The following is a 21562-nucleotide window of genomic DNA, read 5'->3' as shown; positions in this document are numbered from 1 at the left end:
GTATGAATAAATGGATGTGGTGTTTGTGATGGAACACTATGGAATAAAGAAAGGGCAAGTTAATAAAGTAAGTGAGTGTCTCAAAATCAATCAATGTATGCACTTGGCTGAATAATTATTGATTGTCACTGGAAATGAATGAAGGAACAAATGAGTGCAGGAAGTGAATGTGTTTTGAAAAGATTATGGTGCACATTTACTAGGCGGGGTAAAGTTATAAGGCAAAGAAAAACACAAAGTGCCCGCTCAGCCTACCGATTAGATACAGAAAAACCCTTTCTAGAGTGGTGCTGCAGGGTATAGACATATGCATACACGAAAGAGAGAGGACCCTCTAAGGACGCACACTAACTCTCTAATAGTAAAATAAAATACATACATTTTATTAGGATATAAACTAGAACACAGATTAAAATGCGCTTGAACAGCAAATGACTCGACTGTTATAGTACCTATTATATTTCACATTCCTCCTTCTAATGCTCAGGAAGATGTACCTGAGGAGTTCAATGGTCCTATGATGGCGAAAGGATCATGCTCATCTACAGACTAACACCAAAAATAAATACACATCCACTCTGATGGTATATATATAAGTAGAGCACCTTAGCCCCTTTAGAGATCTGGTGTTCAGACAGGACACATAGGTCCTAGATATATAGTATCTAGAGATCCTGTCAAATGGTGTTTGAATTGCCCACGTTAGCCTGTTATGTGTGGAGTCTAATGTGATACTAGTATTCACATGTAGATATGCTTTCAAACATCCCTCTTCACCTTTCAACAATGCTGTGCAGCATTGATTATTGCCGCACTATAGAGACAGGGAGGGGAGATTCACCATAGAGTCAGTTTAATATGTGACTCAAATGCTCAGTAAATTGTGACAGACCGAACTGTCCCCAGTGTGTATTTAACTGAGCAGCGTCACGGGTGCCCACTTAAGGAATGCTTCCAGTAATAAAGTGAGTACACCCGCTGTTGGGGCAAAAACAATAATGCTCCCAGCCTATGGTAAAATGGCCATGGGAAGAAACCACCTCTATTGTCTGGGGATTGTTTGGTTGATGTTACATTGAAAGCAAAATACCCTGTATGTTACTTCTGTAAGTGTTAAGGATGTAAACATTCAGTTAAGTCACTCGTGTGCTGGTGGGAGAGCTCTAAGCGGATGTGTGCAGTGTGTCTAAATGCCGTCTCTACATACCATCCGAGATGCATCTATGTCACAAAGCTCAGGTAGGTGTCCATGTATATACTTAGTCGCTATCTCAACTAGTGGCTACCACTTATGGCCCACATCTCTGTTAAGTAACTAAACAGATCGAGGCACTGCTGAATCACCTTGTAGCCTATTCATTTATATGTGTAAGGGGCCTTATAGTTTAGTACTGCTTAGTAGAGATGGGCGAACTGGTCCAAATTCCATTCCCGGATTATTTCAACCAAATCTAATTCCCCCACCAAAATCCATCTGCGTATTGGTTACTGAAAAGAAACTAAATGGATTAATCTGGTCTGGATTTTTAAGAATCCAAACACAGATATGTGTGAGAGAGAGACCTTAAATGTATTAGTGTCTGTAGTTGTCTATATATCCCCTCAAACCACCTTCCAAATAAATTAGCGAGAAATGCCTGTGTTGAAAAAGAATCACACCTGTGTACCTTGGGAGAAATGCAAATGGCTATGCAAAGTATATTTAAAGGTGTCACATCCCACACTTCCTAAAAGGATTTCCATATCAGCCTACAGTATGGTCTTGAATGGTTTACCAGCAGTGTCAGATCCAACAGGACTAAAACCCACAACCAATGCTTTTCTATGGAGTAGCTCTAGTAGTGTGAGCTAAACCAGCTGACAATAGTGCACCACTATCATAATTCCAAGGGATATCAATTTTGTTGATTGTAACCTTGAAAGACTTTAAACACAAAGTAATATGTACTGAGGGCTATGAGTTAATGAGGCCAGGTGAGATTAAATAAAACGCAGGTTTTCTGACACACAAGTAAAAACAAGGTGAAGTACAGTAAATAAAGCAGATGCAGAGAGAAAGTAATGGCAGCTGGTTTAGCTCACACTACTAGAGCTGTTGTCCTGAATAACAGAGATTGTGTGAATTCAACTTTTGATCCTGTTGGGTTTGACACTATATCCTATTTCTCATAATGTGCCTTAGACTTGTGTCGGATTTCTCATTAGACCCGATAGGCCCAGGCCTTCGTTGCTAAACTCCTGACAAAGCAAAAGATTTTGCGAAACGCGTAGAGTTTTTCATTCCAAGCGAAGCCCAGAAGGAACCGGCGAGTGACGTCACTGTTTGTGACGTCTCCTGAAGCCTCTGCACCGTCGCTGGGGAACGCGGAAGTGAAGCAACCGCCAGCCGCTGTGAGCACAGCAGCAGCTGATGCAGGAAGCCTCCATCCGACACCCACAATCGGTTTGCCCGGTATCCACGAGGGCGGACTTCGTACCATGTATTTCTCTGTGGGGGCTACATGTGAGTGGTCATTTGTATCTTCATTTTAACTTGCAAATACAGTGTTACTCCCTGCACTACCTTATTGCTCCACACATTCATCTGAATCACAGAGGTGGCTAGAGGATTGATACAACTATCAAGTTCTACCTTATCACCACCAAAGGGTACCCAAGAGTGGCACAAACGCTGTGTTAGTTACTGGAAAGTGTGAGTGTACACCTATAATGTGTTATATTCTGTTACCCAGTACACATTATCAATATGTTGTTGCACTATATATTTCCATTTTTCTTTTTCACGTAACGGTTCCTGAGCTCCCTGCATCTTTCAACCAATCAGCAGCATTAAGAATCCAACAGGAGGGTTCATTGTGGGTTGAAGCTGATGAGGCACCGGTCATAATTTTTTCACTAATTGATTGATGTATATTATCACAATATATCACTAATTTAAAAATTGTACTTCTTTATTTAATTGCACTCTCACTAGAGCGCCGGGTGATTCTATCTACACTTTTAACAACGTGTGTCTGCAAATGTATTTTTCTGAGAAACTTTGCATATTTTAAAAATTCTGTACATTAAAGGAAGAAGCTTCTATCGAAGGAACACGTGAGTTTATGATTATTTGCTTGATCTATTTGAGTGCTGATCCATTTTTTTTTAAAGATTTTGTGTTCCTTTAAAGCAGACCACTGCCACTTCCTGGTTGCCAGTTCAATGCTCCGTGCTCACAAATACTCCTCACCTGCTGCCTATAACATTACAATAACAAATTACTTGTATAAAAATAGAGAAATAAATTAACAGAAATGGTGAAAAAAAGATGTTGAGGTACACTTATTGCTACCCATATTCTACCCTCAGTGCACTAGACTATTTTGGTCATTTTTCTGGTACTTGAAGTCAAGTTTAGCTGTAAGCAAAGCAAAGTACTGTAAAGGTCTTTGAGAGCTACTGTAGTTGAAAAAGAGAATATGCAACGATCTCCCTCTAGTGGCGTAACAGTCAAACTATAGATGGCACTGAGGTTAATGAAAGCAGCAGGCATGCAATATCTACTCTAAATGCGTCTTACTTAACCCTTTCAGCTCTAAAGGGACCCATGACATTGATCCACTACATCTCTCTTTCCATGGAAGCAGAGATGTCATTGTAACCCCCTGTGTTATGAGCTCCACATGAGTCCCATCCCACACTTCTCCCTGGCAGCTTCCTCTCCAATGTGCTCTGGACATTTGGCTGTAATAGACATGAGGGCAGCCAATAATAACAGCTATGGAAGAGGAGGGACTATGAGGGAGAGGACCCTTTGAAACCTGGCAGCAGAGAGTTACAGTCAGGATGTGATTGAGAGTTCAAGCGCTGTTGGAGGGGACCCTCATCGGCTATAAAGCACAGCGGTACCGAAGCACCTTTTCGAAATACAGGCCTAACAACGAGCTCTCATGGTGTGCCGGCACATCACAAGCCAACATACCCTGTATTGGATGGCTAATGCACCACTGACATGGACTTACACCTGCGCAACGTTATTGCGAATTGTATTATTGCTGTATGTTGTATGTGGTGATCCTCTGCTGAGGATCCCAGGTTACCTAGTTAGTGTGAGGATTCGGGGATCGCGGCGCTCACAGCGCGACCCCTCCTCACCTCCTTTACCTCCTGCTGCTGCCGTGGTGCGTCCCCCTCGCCGGCGCCGGTCATCTCCCGCTGCCCTGGGGGTTCCCCGCCATCTCCGGCGGTCCGCCTCTGCTCCGCGGCCGCCTCCCTCATGCGGCTGCCATTTGTCCCGGGCGCGCGCGTGGACAGCGCGCGCCGGGTGAAGATAATTTATTCACTGCACTAGCATTGAAACCACGCCCCCAACTTACGTATAGGTTATTTCCCCAGACCAAACTTACTCACCTGCCTGCCAATCAAGGGGACCTATCCAAGACAGCTCCACGCACTCCTCCAGGTCTGCCCCCGCTTCCGATTGGTCAGCCGCACTTTATATTGCCTGTCCTGCCACTCACTCATTGATCGACATAGTCTCCGCTTGCGGATGTCTACTCTGGCACTTTCTCTCTTCATTCACTCAGGTCACGACTCGGCTTGGCGGACGGCAATCTCTGGCTCTAGACCCCTGCCTGGACACCGACCTTCCGGAACTCTCCTCTCCCTGACCTTGGCTAACGGCAACGACTACGGCTCATCTTTACCGGAACCGGCAAGTACTGCTATAGCTATCACCACCTGGCCTGGCAACGCCTAAAACACCACACTCCGGACACGCTCCTTTTGCTGCGGGTGCGTGCACATATACGTCCCCACCTCAGTATAAGGGACGGGTCTGGTCTGCGGGCAGCGCCGGCGTAACAGTTAGTAAGGGTACAGTAAACCCATTGTACCATCTGTACACTGTCTGCATTCTTCCCGCCATCTGACCGTAGGCCAAACGTGGCCCATTAAGTTATCGCTAGGGATGTATGCCCCCACCTCAGCAACAGACATAAATCTGAGGGCTAAAAAAGGAGGAGTTACATTGGAGGCAATGCTGAGATTACAATTTTTTTAATTTAATTAGTGTGATACACACTATAAGTTCCCCAAGTCGTATGGTCAGATATCGATATGGCTACAGAAGTTGCTAGAACAATCGCCCTATAGCGCCACTTTGTTATACCTTACAATAAGTGCAGCCATTTTAAGCAATTGGTGTGTGCGATACAGTCTAGACGGTAATAAGGCGCTAATTCTAACGGTCCCAGATAGCGCTGATGTTGCAAGAATCAATTGAGTTCTTGGTGCAGGACCCCCATAGGGACAGGTCCGAATTCAGGGGAAAATGTTGTGCTACAGTACAATACTAAGACTGCATATGTATTGTGTATGTGTGATGAAGATATTGACCCTACCAAGGTGCCTCATAGTATGGCGGGGAAGGACCAGGAGATGTGGGGTGTTAGTATGGGATGTAAACCTGTGGCGGGACCTAGCAATGTTGCTAAACACACTATAGTAGATAAGGTCAGAGAATTACTAGCTAGCAAGGGGGCTACAATGGAAGAGTAAGGAAATGTACCCAGAAGTACCCACTTCCTTACAGGAAATGCCCCAGCTTCCCCCAAGGCCCTCATCACAGCCATGGGACAGTTAGTGGAGAAATCCATGCACGCCGCAGGGGGGAACAATTACTATAGGGGACTACAAATCTTCTCAGGCATAAGCCCGACTCCAAACAGTGAGGATGATTTTGAAAGTTGGATAGAGCAGGCCATACAGATGGTACAGGTATTGGTGGACTCAGATCAAGACATGAAAGTCTGGATTGCGGAAAGCGGATTAGCCATAGTAAGAGCTGTTAGAGAAGGAAATGAGGTTTGAACCCCGAGTGAATACATGCGGACATTAGAAAATACAGTTGGCACCACTGAACGTGGGGAAGAATTGTATTTTAGATTCAGGGGAATGTACCAACATGTGGGTGAGAAACTATACAAGTTCTTGCGCAGACTGGAAGTAGCTTTGCTGAAAGTATCGAGGAACAAGAGTATCACTCTGATCAAGTTGATCGTGCCTGAGTCGAACAATTGATCCAAGGGGTACCATCCAGAAATGTAATGATCTCAACCTGCAACTCCGAAAGCGAAAAGAGTCTCCCCCAAAGTTTTTATAGCTACTACGAGAGATACAGAATGAGGAGGAACAGATGGTGCTCCGCCTGGGCCGCAGGACGGTTCGTTCAGAGAGTAGCAGCAACTAGCCAATGGGAATCTGGAGATCCCGAGGAAGGACTGGTGTGGGCTATGACTTCGATAGGCCAAGTGAGGAGAGGCCAAGCCCAGGCCAAGCAGGTGATCCCACAGAAGAGGTGTTGGAATTGATGAACGGTATCCTAATGGGAGAAGTGGCAAATGTGAATAGTCATGAGGAAAATCAGGGAGAAGCATGATGGAGATGGAGAAACCGGGGAGAAATTTTGACCCAGAAGCTTGAGGGCCGGATTTTTGCTATAGATGTGGGGAAGAATACACTATTTTAGTCATTGCCGGAAAATAAGGAATCTACCACAAGTGGTGAAGCATTTCATCTGCTCTCATCCAGAGTAGAAGGACCATTGATGGTGGTGGCCCTGAAGTCTGCAATAAGGAGGAAACTGGAGCCATAATTGGCACTGATGCTAATATTTTTGGACAACTAGCAAAATGGTGCCAGACCATCGGGGGAAACGATTATGGAACATTGATAATCAATCCCTTGTGTTTAAAGGCATACCAGAAGATGAAGAAAAAAGACAGGGTACAGAGTGAGGGGTCCTTGGGGGATGTCACATGGGCAGGACACACCTGGTGCAAGTGCCCCCCAACTGCGTACAGAGGATAACTGGAAAAGTGACACTCCGGCAAAATATAGAAGAAACAACTGTCATGATCAATAGTCCACCCCATGGAGGATACTCTGAAGGACTGCTGGTAAAGGCCAGAGTGCTGTCCATACAGACGGAGAAAATGGACACACTAATAGAAGAAGACAGCCCATGATGTGTGTATATGAAGAGGCATGTGGTGGCTCACCTGTACAATGCCGAAGTGATGGACTCCGCACGGACAAGAAAATTCCAAGGGAATAGATTGACCCCGGCTATGTTCAGTTTTGGAGACAGCCCTGCTGCACAATACCGGAAGAGAAGATTGCTCATAGGCCCAAGGTTTTCTCCACTCAAGAATGGGATGTGGCAAAAGCCCATGGAGTGGAACATCAGATCCACCTTAATGATGCTCACCCTTTCAGAGAAAGGTCATAGAGATTGTCCCCTGGTGATGTGGAAGATGTGAGACCACATCTCAAGGAGCTGATGGGAGCAGGTATAATCTCAGAATCCTGGAGTCCATACGCATCACCTACAGCGGTGGCCTGGAATAAAAATGGGGTAGTAAGAATGTGCTTTGATTACCGCACACTGAACAAAAAAGGACCACTCCGGATCAATATACCATGCCATAGAGCACCGGTGAGCAAACTGGGGGGGAGGAAATAGTTTTTGGTCTTGGACCTCTGTAGCGGATATTACCAGATCTCAATGTGCAAACGAGATAAAGAAAATACTGCGTTTATATTCCCGTTGCGGTACTCTCAGTTTAAGCACATGCCCCAGGGGCTACTTTCCAAAGACTGATGGAATGCATTGTACGGGATATTGATATATTAGAGTTGGTATATCTGGTTGATCTAATAGTGTTTGAAAAGACCTTGAAAGTACACGAGGCGAGTCTGATGAAGGTACTAGATCGGCTGAGCGAGAGTGGACTAAAATTGTCACTGGATAAGTCTCCGTTCTGCCGGACATCTGTCATGTATGTGGAACAGGTTGTGTCTGAAAAGGGAATGGCTACAGACCCCTCTAAATTAGAGGCTATTGCATCCTGCCTAGGTCTAAACAACTGACAAAGTTGCAATCCTTTCTGGGGTTCTGTGGATATTACAGATTGTTCGTGAATAATTTCTCAGCTATAGTACAGTTGTTGACGCAATTAACAAAAGGTTACCCGCCACCCAGAGGACATAGTATGGCTGCTGGTGCCACCAGTCGGCTATTTCAAAATGAACTAATCATTTGGAGATAGGTGGATTGCTAAGTGCTAAGAGGCTTTCCAAGCTATAAATGTCTGTCTCAATAATGCGCCAGTACTCGCATTTGCTGATCCACAAAAACCCTATGTGCTGCATGTAGATGCCAGCCTAGAGGGGTTAGGAGCAGTATTGTATCAGGAGCACCCTGAGGGGCTGAGGGCCATGGCATTTATAAGTCGGGGGTTGGCGCCTTCAGTGAGGAACTACCTCACAAACTTGAATTCTTGGCATTTAAATGGACAGTAGTGGACAAGCTGCACAACTATCTATATGGAGCCACCTTCATAGTGCACACAGACAACAACCCACTCACTTACATACTATTTTCAAAAAAGTTAGATGCCACTGGTGACAAGTGGTTAGTAGCATTATCTACCTACAATTTCAACCTGCAGTACAGACCATGAAAGCAAAACATTCCAAGTCACAGACATACTAGAGGAATGGATGGGCAATGGGAAGAAATTGTAGCCGGCAGAGTACACGCATTGAGTAAGCAAATTGAGTTGCCCAGACAGATCACGACTGCAAATCTAAACTGAGTAGCTGACAGACTGGGTATATCACCCACCGCCGTACCTCTAGTATACTCTCACTCTGCTGAGTTAATTATGGAAAGGTTACCTCGGTTATACCGGCAGCATCTAGCACAAGCTCAACAGACAGACCCTGGTTTGAAGGAAGTATAGTGAGCCTTGAGGGACCTGAAATCGGCCAGGATGGTCATTGGAATGCACCCTGAAAGTCGACTCCACTTAAAGCAATGGCTTAATCTGGTGATCAAGAGTGGAGTGATGTTCAGTGTCGCAAAGACGTCACAACACACCGTAACTAAGCAATTGGTTATTCTTTACAAACATAGGCCGGTGGTAATCCATTATCTCCATGATGATCATGGCCACCTGGGCACAGACAAGACGTTGGGATTGGTGAAAGACCAATTCTATTGCTCGAATGGCTTGGGATGTTGAAGAATATTGCAAGAACTGTGGAAGGTGTGTGCCTAGAAAGACTTTACTTACAAGGGCTGCACCCTTGACAAATATCACCAGAAGTGGACCACTGGACTTGATCTGCATGGACTTCCTGTCCTTAGAGCCAGACAGGAAGAATACCAGTAATATCCTAGTGGCCTATAAGTCAGCAATAGTCATACGTCTAAGGGGTAAAAAAGGAGTAGTTACATCAACATCCAATGTCTAAAATCAGTGCGATGATTAAATTACATTTTATCGAAAGCTCCAGATATTTATCAGTGTAATGCCACTGATAGCTAAAAATCAGTCCGACTGACTCCCCAAAAAATCAGTGAGGGACGACATCTGTATAAGAATTGGGAATAACCACTATAGGTTTTTTTATGGACCGTGTATATTAGCAATTATGATTGTGTGTATAAAGTATAAGCAAACCTATGAGAAGTTATTTGTTTTATTTATAAACCGGGCAATCATTAGTAGTCCAAAAACTTGGTCTGGCGCAGGGCCCTGAAAATAGGTTTGAGAGTTAGAAATAATAATAGTTGCAGTATAAATCTTCACTTGTACCCAGTAGCTGTTCCTGTGTTTTTTCTTTGAAAGACACAATAGAAAAGCATGATGTAATCCCCACATCCTGCAAAAGAGATTAATAATTGAAAAATAGAACACGCCAGTGCAACGAAGCAAAGCTCTCAGGACACAGAGGGCAAAACGACCTGCTTTGATTATTTTTATGGTGCATGATATATTGTGCAGTAAAATTCACATTAAAGCGAACCAGTGCAACAGCTTTTTATGTTACTTAAAGAATATTAAAGTAGTGTGTGTGTATATATACAGTATGTACATATATGGAAAACAAATACATAGAACCTGTGCTCCTCCCTTTATGGAGTAGGCAGCTGGTAAAAAGATTGACCTCACATTTATGGAAAACAGATCTACAATTCCAGCTCTCCTCCTAAATTAACTGACAATTTCTTAGCGACATTTTTCATTTGAACCTAAGTCTTAGAGCAAAGGAGCCATTTAGTTGCATCTTTTGATCAAAACATGATTCAAGCCTGCTAACCCCGTCAAGGTAAACTGCAAATATAGCTGTTACCTGTGCTAAATAAACACAATTTCTTATTGTCCTATGGACTAAACGTGGTGAAATATGTGAAAGTGCCCAAAGGGTTAAATGCAAGAAGCATACAGTAATTGCACAAATTCACGAAAAGCACTGTACATTGCAAGACAATTGGGGAGGGGGAGGTATAGTAATAAGTCGGCGTATGCATGGAAATGTATTTAATGTGTGCACTAAGATTATGGCAAAGTATGCATAAATATATTTTTTTATGTCATTAAACCAGGCCTTACAGCAATGAAATACTCAGCATGTATTAAGAGGCGCAGGCCCACATAGGAAGAACTTGACCATACGCATGGTTTGATAGCCTTGATGCGTGATAAATTAAAACTGCAGACCAAGCAATATCCTACATGTGTTTTTTTCTTTATAATAAATCAGTTCTGTACTATTAAGAAAATACTTGTAGCATTGTTTTTGAAGTGAAACTTCCTTAGTGGCACCTCATTCGTGATGGGGCAAAAAAGAATTGTGGAGACAGAAATGAAACGGATGTGACGTCAGTGCTGGCAGTTGAGGCCGGGCTGTGTTCTGGCTCAGCCCGACCCCAACACTGACATCACACCCGCTCCACAAATCAGATGCGGCGGCGCCGCTCCTAATCATCCCCCCACACCCCACCCAGCCCCACACCCCCCACACACCATGACATATGCGGCGGCGATAGCCGCCGCTCCTAACGGCCGCTGACATGCTGCGCAGCCTCTCTCCTCCCTACCTCCGCTTTCCTGCGTCCCGCTGACTCAGCGCCGCCGGGGTCGAGGAGAGGAGCCCAGGGATCATGGAGGGTATCCGCCGCCGCAGCTCATAACGAGCTCTGCTCCCCCCACCCGCTGACATGCGGCGGCGGCAGCCCTCAAAATTTAATTGCCGCCACTCCTGCTGACCTCCCTCGGCCGAGGCATGGAACGGGGGGGGGGGGGGTAGAGTGAGCTGCGTTCCCCACAGCACCAAGCCAGCTCCCGCTGACGATGACACGCTGCCCCCCTTCCCCGCCGACACTGCCTCTGCCCACGCAGCACTTCCGGAGGGGGGGGGCCTTTATTAGGTATCTGCCCGGTGCCCGGTGTGGCCGCGTCTCGCCGGGGGGGTGGGGGGGGGCGAGGAGAGACTCAGGCAGAGCCGCCGCGGGTCCGCAGCTCTGCCTGTCTGTGAGGGGAGTAGGAGTCTCAGGCAGAGCCGCCGCGGGTCCGCAGCTCTGCCTGTCTGTGAGGGGGGGGGGGGGGGGGGAGGAGAGTCTCAGGCAGAGCCGCCGCGGGTCCGCAGCTCTGCCTGTCTGTGAGGGGGGGGGGGGGGAGGAGAGTCTCAGGCAGAGCCGCCGCGGGTCCGCAGCTCTGCCTGTCTGTGAGGGGGGGGGGGGGAGGGAGGAGAGTCTCAGGCAGAGCCGCCGCGGGTCCGCAGCTCTGCCTGTCTGTGAGGGGGGGAGGGGAGGGAGGAGAGTCTCAGGCAGAGCCGCCGCGAGTCCGCAGCTCTGCCTGTCTGTGAGGGGGGGGGGAGGAGTCAGGAGAGAGGGGGCAGGACACAGAAAGAGAGACACACATACAGTGACAGACACACACACATACATATATACACACACAGACACACACACTGACTGACACACATACACACACACACACTGACTGACACACATACACACACACACTGACTGACACACATGCACACACACTGACACATACACACACACTGACTGACACACATGCACACACACTGACACATACACACACACTGACTGACATACACACACACTGACTGACATACACACACTGACTGTGAATAGGTTAGGGGGATGTGTGAGGTGCAGGGGGGCTGCGCATACGTCACACGGTCACACGCACGCACACGGTCACACACACACGCACATGGTCACGCACACACACACAGTCACACGCACAGTCAGTCGCGCGCACAGTCAGTCGCGTGCACACGCACTGTCACGTGCACTGTCACGCGTACACGCACTGTCACGCGCACAGTCACACACAGTCACACAGTAACACGCACAGTCACACGCACAGTCGCACAGTCACACGCACAGTCGCACAGTCACACGCACAGTCGCACAGTCACACAGTCACACGCACACACACAGTCACACGCACACACACACAGTCACGCACACACACACACACACAGTCACGCACACACGAGGAATTCACGCTTAGTGCAAATACAAGGGATGTGTACGCATGTTCTAAGTCAAATTTATTTGCGTTTTGTCAATGAAATTGTATTTTGATTTTTAATTAAAACATCACCAATACAAATACAATTTCTGTGACAAAAGTCAAAGAAGTTTCACTTACTATGCGCGTGCACAGCACACACAGCTTTTTTTTTTATTGGGTATAATAGCCAAACTTCATACATACAAATATTAGTCCTCTGACGCGTTTCCCGTCTCTACAGCTCCTTATCAAAGAGTAAAGAGTGATAAGGCACCATAGAGGTGGGAAACGCGTCAGAGGACTACAATTTGTATATATGTAGTTTGGCTCTTAAACCCAATAAATAAGTAATTTGTTGCCTGCCTCCAGCCCAGCCTTTTTGCAGTGCTCAAGCCTTCTCTTACCTTTTCTACATTCTTATCAAATCCAGCAAGCAGTTTTATGTGTAGGAATACCAGTTTGAAACTTTAGAAATATTGTAATGTAATTGTTTGCAATCATTTTCTTCATACATTAAAGAGCTCAAGATGTCCGATCCGTGTTGTTTTTTTTTTAAACAAATCTGAATTACCTTTATTATAATGTAACAAGCATTTTTTGTTTCTATAGGAGCCATTTACAAAGTCATATCCCCTTCTGAAACAGGGTCTGGCACACCCCTTTTTGAACTCTGAAATCTCTCTAGCAGTGCACCAATTGTATCTAGTGTCAGCCTGGTCACATGATCTTCCCCACAGAACTTTGCATCTTTGTCCTCTTCTGCTGCCCTGATAGCCATTTAGTGAACCCCTGTGCCGAATCTTCGTTGATCGATCACAGGAGAATGGATTGATCAGCAATTTAGCTAATTACTTATAATTGTGTGGACTGTATTGATGCACATAATAAAGGGGGGAAAAGAAAATATAGAAAAGAAAATGGCAGCTTGGACAGCTGCTTTAAGAATTTACCACTATTTTCCCCTTGTCACTGAAATGACTACAATAATATATAACTATAATAATAATGCACAAAAATATTAAAAAAAAAACATTTTTTGCATAAGAACAATATACTGTATTTATTTATTTATAAAATGTTTTACCAGGAAGTAATACTGTACATTGAGAGTTACCTCTCGTTTTCAAGTATGTCCTGGGCACATGATGTCAGATACATGGTTACAATACATAGTTACATTAAGTGAGCAAGGTTATACATTGTATAGAAGACATTTCATGCACAGTTAGAGATAATATATATTATAGGTATATGTAACAGTTACAGACCATATTAAAATGTGAGACAGCTTTAGTTGTGAAAGAACTTAAACTGGTGGTGGCTGTGAGAGTCTCCGGTAGATTGTTCCAGTTTTGGGGTGCACGGTAAGAGAAGGAGGAACGGCCGGATACTTTGCTGAACCTTGCGACCATGAACAGTCTTTTGGAGTCAGATCTCAGATGATAAGTGCTGCATGTGGTAGGGGTGAGGAGCTTGGTCAGATAGATGGGTGGCTTGCCCAAAAAGTATTTGAAGGCAAGACAGGAAAGATGAACTTTGCGCCTAGATTTCAAGTGATGACCAATCCAGTTCTTTGAGCATTTCGAAGTGATGTGTGTTGTAGTTGCATTGGAGAACAAAACGACATATTGAATTGTAGAGGGTATCAAGTATGCTAAGGTGGGTTTGGGGTGCCGAGCCGTATACTATGTCCCCATAGTCGATAACTGGCATTAGCATCTGCTGTGCGATACGCTTTCTGACCAGCAGGCTTAGGGAGGATGTGTTCCTATAAAGTACACCTAGTTTGGCATAGGTTTTGGATGCAAGGTATCAATGTGCATCCCAAATGTTAAATGGGAGTCAAACCATATGCCCAGGTATTTAAAACTAGTAATGGGAGTTAGGGTGGTGTTAGCGTTGGTTCTGATCTGGAGCTAAGTTATAGGAAGATTTAGAAATTTCGCCTTGGTCCCAAATACCATTGTTACAGTCTTGTCAGTGTTTTAAAACAGATGGTTTTGGGAAATCCGATTTTCAAGTCTCAAAAAGTCAGACTGAAGTATGTGTTCAAGGTCGGAGAGGCTATGGTTTTGTGCATATTAGATTGTGTCACCTGCATACATGTGTATTGAAGCTCCCTTACAAGCTGTAGAAAGATCATTGATGAACACAGAGAAGAGTAGGGGCCCCAGAACAGAGCCTTGTTAATTAACAATTAATGGCAGTGCTATGTTTAATGTGTTACTGAAATGGGCATTAAACACCATTGCCTTTAAAAACGTAATTGTACCTCTCCCTAAGTGGGAAGCAGGGGGTCTTCGGAGATAAACCGTGTTATTTCATCTCCGTAGACCCACTGCTCTCCGAGATACTTGCATTGGAAGATAATACCAGTATCTCTTGCATGTTTAAAGGCCCTGAACCACATAGGGCAATTGCACAACGCAAGTGATGACGTTGCAGCTTTCTATTGGCCTATGGGACCTTTAAATAGACATTTTCTGTGCCAGCTGGAACAGCTACAGACAGTACCTTCCAATATATCTCGGGAAGCAGGGAACAGAGAGGTACAGCCACTTTAAGTTGTGCTAAGGCTTAACACTATTTAATACATGTTGCCCCATCAAGACTGTTTTGCCTATAAGAGAGCCACTTTTCTGAGTATGATATTCCTAAGAAATAGAATTTCCTTCAGGGAATTACTGCTGGATTCTGGGGATACACTGCTCTCACCAAGCATGCCAACTGCTTCCTTTTTCACACGGAGTATTCTGAACCTCAATATACTCTTCCTTAACCCTTTCCCTGCCTTTCCTGCCGTCTTTCTCTTAAAGGGGCAATCTCTCCCAGTACCAAAGTGAACTAATTCCAGTGACAAGTTTAAGGCTACGGCCCCAGTGTTTCCTGCAGCACGCCCCCCGCCTGGCGGCACATGCACCGGTGAAAGCCGCTGTGTGCGGTCTAGGTGGAGCGATGGGAGGCGCGGGGCGGCGCAGCCATTATGGGGGGAGGGGTCACAGCCATGACGTCAGCACAGCACAAGGCATAGCACACTCCTATTGGTCCACCTGATCTGCCCTGCCATTAGCTGCCGCACAGAACGTGATTGCGTCGCCACACGGGAAGACAAAATTCTTGTCTTCCCTGCCGGCGGACGCGTCATCGCGCTTTGCGCGCCCACACACACGCCCACTGGGGACCAGGCCTTTGGGGACTCATATTGGTAATTTATACGTTTTTACCCAAACCTGATGCCTGTAAGTATTTTAATTAATTGTTTTAAGTTAGATTTGGGTGGGGTTTGTTTTCCTCTGGCTGCTCCCTTGTGTCATGTCACTATGTGATCAGCGAGTGCTGGTACAGCCAGAGTCCCCTCTGCTGACTCTCCCCATCTTTATCTGTTCTCTGATAAGGACAGGAGGAGATAAGGGTAAAGAAACTAGTTGACTGATAAACACACATTCAGAGGCCCCTAAAAAACATTCAGCTGATCCACTGTGTGTGATTGCACCTTTAATATTACTGTAGGGTTCCTTTCATACTGCAGTGCCTGTTCAGACCAGTCAGTACAAAGGTGAGCAGAGAGAAATAGACTTTCACCTTTATATTGTCACCTAATGTTGGGAATACAATGAAAGACAAACATGAACTCCCTCTTATATGCGTCAGCTTTATTATACAAAAAAGGGCAGAGGCTCACTCTGAGACTGAAGATTCACCAGACTCTGCTCCTGCTTTATTACCTTGATACTTGATATTGCAGTGTTATCTATATCTGGTGAGCTCACCCGTTCACTGCCAGCGGAGTGGTAAACGTTCAATATCAATCGATGTTTTGCAGGCCCCTTTTCCCACTGAAAATGTTAATCTGAGATAAGAAACATATATTGTACATAAGTCTAACTCTTTATATCTTTTACATGAGAGAATATGCTGTAAGATAAACTACTATGTCATGAAGGACAAATGGAGGTATAATCCTTCTGTATTTGATCCAGGCCTTCACACAATGCATTGCAGAACAAAACAGTACAGGTGGATAGCCATATAATAATGGAGCACGTACTGTTCATGTTATTCATGATTATCAGTTCAAAGGATTATCAGAGATACAAAGGTTCCCTTTGTTGGATGTACTAGGAAGTACTCACTAAATACACATTGAAACATGCAAGGTTACATTTACAGGCTGAGACAATTGGATTTTGATGGAAAGTATTTAACATTTTGTTTTAAGATTTTGTGCAACTTAATGAAAGATATATGTTGGTGTTTGTGCCGCAGTGCTATACTGGATGAAAAAGAAAATGGTTTCACAATCTTAGCGTCATTTTCTTTTCCCCGAGTAATATTTTATGGCAGTGCACACCAATGGGGTAAGTCCCACCTTCTAGCTAGGATTGGAGGAATGAAAGATTTACACCTGTAGGAGGCCCGACATATAGCTACTCCTTACCCTCCTATCAGGTAGTCTTGTATTTCATAGCTGAGACATATGACACATACATCCTTTGGGTCAGGCACTTGGTGCGCACTGCCATGGAACATTACTCAGGAAAAGAAAATTACGGTAAGACTGTGAAACAATTTTCTATTTTCCTGAGCATCTCCATGGTAGCAAGCACCAATGGGCATTGCCCAAGCAGTAACAACTAGGGTGGGTAACAATAAAATCATACAATCAATGGATAATGTATAAATCTTTTAATTTTCTAATACAGAACCGCTTGCAGTATTTTACGGCCAAAGCATGCATCTGCTGAGGCCTGGACGTCTAAATGATAGAACTTAATGAACGTGTTTATGGAAGTCTACACTGCTGCGCTGCAAAGTTCTCGAGGAGAAGCGTGTGCCTTTCCTGCCCACGAAGTAGCCATGGATCTGTTGGAATGTGGTTTCAGTGCTTCTAGAGGTTGCCTTCCTCTCACCATGTAAGACTTTCTAAGGCTACATCCATAGTGCAGGAGACAGCACGAGCTATGTAGCTCGTGCCGAAACAAACACTACGACGACAATGTATTTGTGCATAGTGATAGCACGTGCACATGCACTACGGGGAGACCGGTGCTTTGCGGTACAAACATGTTTGTATTTCCCGCGTGACAACCGTGGTGATGTCACTGCCGCACCCTCCGACTCGCCTCCCTGTAGCCTCTGCCTGCAGGACACGAAATATCTCCTGCTGCAGATGAGCATGCCCTGTGAAGAAGCTAGTGCTTTGCACTATAAGCCTATTGGCTGCCATAATCCATCTACTGAGAGTATCCTTTGAAGCTGCTTGTCCTATTCTTTTCCCTACGGAAAGAATGAACAGACACCCAATTTTCTGAATGGTTATGTTCTGGCCAGATATATGTTTAGACATCTGACAACATCCAATGAATTAAAAAGTTGCTCCTTAACATTTGCTGGTTTCGGACAAAATGAAGGAAGGATAATTTCTTAGTTTAAATTAAAAAATTATACCACTGTTGGCAAGAACTGAAGTTCCGGCCTGAGTACTACTTAGTCCTGATGAAGCACCAAGAATGGCTTCTTTCTTGATTGAGCTTGTGGTTCAGTTATTCTACGAGCTGAAGTAACTGCTATCAGCAAAATAGTTTTCCACGTTACGTTTGTAACTGAGACCTGTTTGAGAGGTTCAAACGGTGCCTTGGTGAGTGCCTGTAGAACTAGAAGCAAATCCCACGGAGGGAGTGGCACTTTAACGAGGTTTTATTCAGAAAATTGCCTGGAAAAAACGTGATATTAAGTACAGTGTGGCCAACTGTTTGCCCAGTAACGCGGATAAGGCTGATATTTGAACTTTCAAGAAACTGGCGCTAAGACCTAGATCAAGTCCCTTCTGCAAGAATTCCAATATCGATAGAATTGATGGATTTAAGTAGCCGATATGTGCGATACTGCACCACTGATAAAAACGCTGCCAGATTCTATGGTAGGTTTTGGAGGTAGAGGCCTTTCTTGCCTACATTAAGTTTTTATTACTTTTTTTTGATAGGCCCTTCCTGGGTGACAGTCTCCACTCAACCAACCTCCATGCCATTAAAGACAAGCTCTGTGGATCAGGATGATAAAGCGGTCACTGTGATAGGAGATGAGGAGATATCGGTAATTCTCATGGGTTGGTCTTTTAGCATGCTGACGAGCAAGGGGAACCATGTCCTGTGTGGCCAAAATGGAATGACCGACACTATCTCTGCTCTGTCTTTCCTTATTTTCCTGAGTTCTGTCGGAGATCCTATCCACAAGTACAACTGGTAGTAGGGGTAATGGAGGGAATATGTATCCTAGTTGGAACTTCAAATCGTACGAGAGAGCATTTATGTAGGAAGCGTCTGGGTGAGCAACCCTTGAACAGAAGGTTACCAGTTTCATGTTTTTGGCTGCCGACATCAGATCTACCTGTGGTACGTGCCACTTTTGAGTAATCTGGTAAAAGATGTCATCTGTTAGAGACCTTTCACCCAGTGAAACTGTTCGCCGACTTAGAAAGTCTGCCCTTGTATTTAAACTTTCTGGAATATATATTGCTGTAAGGCAATGTAGATGTTGTTCCGCCCATTTGAAGATAAGCCCAATTTCTTCCAGTAATGAGGAACTCCTTGCTGTCCCTTGTTTCTTTACGTACGTTACAGTAGTGATGTTGTCTGACCTGATCTATAAGCTTCTACCTTCTATTTCTTGCGAAAAGAACATTACATGCATAACTGCTCTTATCTCCAAGATGTTTGATGGAACATCTTTCTGTGTGACGGGCCATTTTTCCTGTGCCAAGTGAGGAGCGAGTTGAGCACCCCAACCTGAACCACTTGCTTCTGTGGTCAGCACAATCCAATCTTGGTCTAACAGAGTTTAGCTGCGTCTTAGATTTTCTTCCAGTTCCACTATATCATTGAATCTGTTAGCCGACTTGATAGTCAGATACTTTGATGTGGATCTCTTCTTACTTTGCCCTACTGACAAAGAAAATTTGATTGGAATACTCACATGGGCCACCTGGCCCACCTGACTACTATATAGTATATAGTATAGTGGAAGATAGGACACCGATTATCTTCATACAGTGGAGAGCCTCTATGTGATCGCTGCTTCTGATGTTTTTGATGTCTTTTATTAGACTTTGTCTTTTGTCGTTGGGAAGCACAACAACCCCTTTTGCCGTGCAGAATTTAACTCCTAGGAAATTTTGGTTTTCAGAGGGCATGAGATGACTTTTGGAGTTGTTTATCACACATCCCTGTGCTTTTAGAAAATCCATCACCCTTGAAGGATGTTGCACAAGCAAACTTCTGTCCTGTGCCTTTATGAATATATCGTCCAGATAATGAAAATGTTGTATTGCCTCTTTCCTTAACTCTGCAACTAAGGTCACTAGCACCTTTGTGAAAGTTCTTGGCGAAGTTGCGAAACCAAAAGGAAGCACAGTGAATTGCTAATGACTCTAGCCTACTGCAAACCTTAGAAATTTTTGATGAAGGACCTCTTTAGGAACGTGAAAGTAGGTGTCCTTGAGATCCACTGAGACCATCCAGTTATGGTGATCTACCGCTCAGATAATTATAAATGTGTTGATATTTTTGAGGTCTAGGACTGCCGGGAAAGAATTGTTTTTCTTTCGTACCAGGAATAATACAGAGTAGAAGCCTTGAAACCTGTGGTGTTATGGAACTGGCTGTATTGCTCTGTTCTTGAGCAGACTATTTAAGCTTTCTTTTAAGGCTAAAGAAGCTTCCTTGTTTCTTCGACTCTTGGACCTCACAAAATTGTTTCTTTTGGGAACTGTCTGAAATTCCAGAAAATAGCCTTGGGTGACTCTGCTGATCATCCATGAGTCTGTGACTGACTGCGTCCAAGAGTCTTGGAAATAATGGATTCTGCCCCCAACCCAAGTTGATTGGACTTCTCTCGTTTCATGTGAATCTAGAGCCTCTGAAGTGAGTACTTTTTGGGGCACAAAAAAGGATACTCTGTCCTCCCCTTGAGGGTGCTAATATAGCGATGCACCTGCCTGGTCTATAGGCTCTTATATCCCTGTTATTGAAACTAAAACTCATAACCTAGCTTGATAGGGCAAAAAAAGACTACCTGTGAGGAGGAAGAGTGGCTATATATATGTAGGGCCTCCTACAGGTGTGTCTTTAATTTGTTCTACCCAAGCTAGAAGGTGGGACTTAACCCATTGGTGCCCACTGCCATGGAGATGCTCAGGAAAATCATATAGATGTACCGAATGTTATTGCACCTGTTGACATGGTCCCGCACGTTAAATAACATGGTAGCCATGCCCCCTTCTCCCACGCAGCTGATTCAAAACAATGTCCGCGTCCCCCGCTGCAACACACCAGTGAATGCAATAGCATAGGAAGAAATTAAAGACCGTACTGAATGTTTCAAATTTATGAGCATTATAACAGCCGTTTTGTGTATAAAAACGTATGTATGGAAAGCATAGCAAAGTTGTCAATTATACTTTGCTACAAAGTAGCAGAGAACATATGAAAACATTGAGTAATGCTACTTACAATCTCCGCAATATAGCAGCCATGGACTTTGGGTAATGAAATGCAAATGAGCACTCATAGTGCATCACTTTGTGCTTTATCCACTTTAACGTGAACCCCTTTGCATGCCATTACCCAAAGTCCAGGCTGCACTGAAGGGTATGTGATTATGCGGTAAGGCAAGTTTGAGGGACTTGCCTGACACATGAATGTGCTCAGAAGTGTTTTTTTTTATCATTACTTCACAGTGGAAGGTTTTAGTCACTTTTTTTATTCACCATAACTTGATTGTATACCTAATTATAAATAATATATTTAAAGTACCACCATCTGACCTTTCTCCTCTACTAGTTAACCAGTTCCGATTGGGTTAACACCCTTGGGTATATGATATACTGTATAGGAATGACTAATATTTATTAATTTAGCAGTTCTGTTGAGATTAGGTATTTGTTTGTTATTCATCTGGGTTTTGATTGATTAACTTGGGATTAGTGTGTCAAGCTGTATTTAATTCAAAATCCTATGTGGTTTTTAAATACATCAGTTGTGTGGTACTAAATAATACTTACAGCATTTTCAAAAAAACTTTTTTTGTCAATCTGTATGACATTTGTAATGATTTAGGTTGCTATAGCAACTATTTAGGAAGCCGCACCACTTCCTCTTTAGAAATAGACAGCCATATTGGGC

This window comes from Ascaphus truei, chromosome 2 (assembly GCF_040206685.1).
Source record: "Ascaphus truei isolate aAscTru1 chromosome 2, aAscTru1.hap1, whole genome shotgun sequence".
Classification (NCBI taxonomy): domain Eukaryota; kingdom Metazoa; phylum Chordata; class Amphibia; order Anura; family Ascaphidae; genus Ascaphus; species Ascaphus truei.
The sequence above is the reverse complement of the archived record's forward strand: the minus strand, read 5'-3'. Positions refer to the sequence as shown.